Genomic DNA, 3107 nt, shown 5'->3' on the forward strand with positions numbered 1-3107 from the left:
TGATTACAGCGATACCAGATTTATATCGGATATTTATATTTGGCTGCTGTCACACACTAAAAGATGCTTTTTTGCATCACCATATTTTGAGAGCTATAATTTTTCCATATTTCGACCGACAGAGTCATGTTATGGCTTATTTTTTGTGGGACGAGCTGACGTTTTTATTGGTACCATTTTCGGGCACATGACATGTTTTGATCGCTTTCTATTCTGATTTTTGGGAGACAGAATGAACAAAAACCAAAAATTCAGGAATTGCTTTTTGTTTGTTTGCTTGCATGCACGGTAAAATTGGTAAGGCAGCTTTATTCTTTGGGTCAGTACGATCACAGCAATACCCAATTTATATACTGCATTTTTCGGATTATAAGACGCACTGAGATCTCATCTCCCGAGATCTTGGTGCTGAGATCTCCATCTGCACATGCGCTGCCCTCGGCAGCCATTTTCCTGGAGTCCTCCACATAGTAAACCATGTAACTGCGGGGGCTCTGAGCTTTCACAAAATGTCGGCAGAGCCCTCGCAGCACCGAACACCCACAGTGGTGCACCGCACATCCGAACACCTCCTCATCCCAGCCTGCGGCCTGCAGCAGCGCTCCACTCTTGTCTCCTTCAGCAGAGACCCCGCTTCACTGCAGCCACTACCCCTAGTAAGCAATAAGACGCATGGATCATAAAAAGCACCACTATTTTATTAAAAAACTTTTTTTCTCACTTTTCTCCTCAAAATTTGGGGTGTGTCTTATAATCCGCAAACTACGGTAGTATTTTAATGTTTTGGCGCTTTTACACAATAAAAACTATTTTATAGAAAAAAATAATTATTTTTGCATTGCTTTATTCTGAGACCTATAACTTTCATTTTTCTGCTGATGGAGCTGTTTGACAGCTTTGTTTTATGAGGGACAAGATGACATTTTCAGCTGTACCATTTTTATCTACATTCATCTTTTTTATCACGTTTTATTGCACTTTTTGGTGGTATGATGGCAAAGCATTGTTTTTTGCCTCATTTGTTTCTTTTTTACAGTGTTCACTGAAGGGGTTAACTAGTGGGACAGTTTTATAGAGCGGGTCGTTACGGATGTGGCGATACCAAATATGTGTACTTATTATTTTATTTACATAAATAAATGTATGTATTTATTGGAAAAATATTTGTTTGTTTTTTCTTTATTTGGGGATTAAAAAAAAAATATTTTCACACATTTAAATGATTATTTTTTTCACTTCACGTTTTTACATTGTCCCATCTTGGGACATCACTGTATGGTGTCAGATCAGCATCAGCACCGCAGAGTATCAGATTAGCACCTGACAAGCAGAGAAGAAGGCATGCCAGGCGCTCACAAGCCACCTTCCCTGCAGGACCCACCTTGCGGCCGGAGGTCTCCATGGAGACCATAAGGCAATGCGATTGACTGCATTGTACTGATGGAAGCACTCAGGGAAATGATTTCCTGCGCGATACTCTTCTATGCCGCTGTCACTATTGACAGCGGCATCAGAGGGGTAAAATGCCCGCTATCGGTGCTAGCTTTGATTGTGGGCATTGCTGCAGGAGGTCAGCTCTAACACAGAGCTGACACCCACACCCAATTGCTGCACCGCTCAGTGTAAACTCACGCGATCGTGCCGCCGTACATATACTGCTGTTTGCGAGAACACAGCTCCCACAGAGCAGTATATGTACGGCGCATGTCGGGAAGGGGTAAAAATCATACATTTTGTGTATTGCTCAAAGATGACGAAAACCATAAAAAATAAAATAATATAATAATGTGTAGTCTCATGTCACCCTTTAACACCTTCCCGAGCTTAGACGTATAGTTACATCTAAGGTAGGCTCTCCATGTTTGCTGTGGGTTTTGGCGATGAGCCCAAAACTTTCTTGCACATGTCAGCTGATTTCAACAGCTGACATGTGCCCCTAACAGCCATGGGTGTTAAGATGTGAAATTCTGCTGTCAATCTCTGACAGCGTCATTTAAAGGGAACCTGTCACCTAAATTTGGTGGGACCGGTTTTGGGTCATATGGGCGGGGTTTTCGGGTGTTTGATTCACCCTTTCCTTACCCGCTGGCTGCATGCTGGCCGCAATATTGGATTGAAGTTCATTCTCTGTCCTCCATAGTACACGCCCTCACTCAGACCTAGATCACGAAAAATGGAGACGCTACAGGTCTCGGAAAATGGTGACTTCTCTTTTTTTTTTTATAGAAACTTTGGATTTTCACGTCTTAAATAAAAAAGAACCTATACATGTTTGGTATCTACGAACTTGTAGATCTAATTATTCTGCCAAATGCCAGAATATTGAGAGAATGTTTTAATTACTTACTGCAAAGTCAAAAGTTTACATACACTATGCTTTTAAACAATTCTGGACTGCCCATATGATGATGTCATGTGTTTGGAAGCTTCTGATAAGTTGTTTGGCAACATCTGAGTTAATTAGAGACACACCTGTGGATGTATTTTAATGCACACCTGAAACACACTGCTTCTTTGTGTAGCATCAGGGGAAAGTCTCAAGAAATCAAATGCAATGAAGTACATTAATAATTCAACGAAGGAATGATTGAACATTACGTTTTGTGTTTTGGTATGGCCAAGTTAGAATCCTGAGTTACTGTGGCAATTGTGTGAAAAAGTGTTTGCCCCCTTCCTGATTCCCTTTTGTTTTGCATGTTTATCACATTTAAATGTTTCAGATCACCAAACAAATGTAAATATTAGACAAAGATGACCACACAAAATACCATGAAGTAGAAGCAATTAAAGGGTTTTTGGTAAATAAAATACCCACACCAATCCTTAGAATAGAGGGGACATTGGTCTTTCATATACTTTATCTGCACAGTGACGCTTCTCCTATTATCTGTGCAGGGAATTACAACACATCCCCATGTACTTAAATGGTAGCAAAGAGGAGTTGCAGTGCAGGACAACAATAGAGACCCCAGTCCTTTTATTATCCAGATCAATTCCCGAGATTGCACTCCCACAGACCTGAATGATAAACAATGACTTCTGAATATTATTAAGATTTCTAGTGGAAATAAAACACCAAGATAAAAACATCAGATACATAACAGACC

The sequence above is a fragment of the Ranitomeya variabilis genome, chromosome 2, assembly GCF_051348905.1.
Source record: "Ranitomeya variabilis isolate aRanVar5 chromosome 2, aRanVar5.hap1, whole genome shotgun sequence".
Taxonomy (NCBI): Eukaryota; Metazoa; Chordata; class Amphibia; order Anura; family Dendrobatidae; genus Ranitomeya; species Ranitomeya variabilis.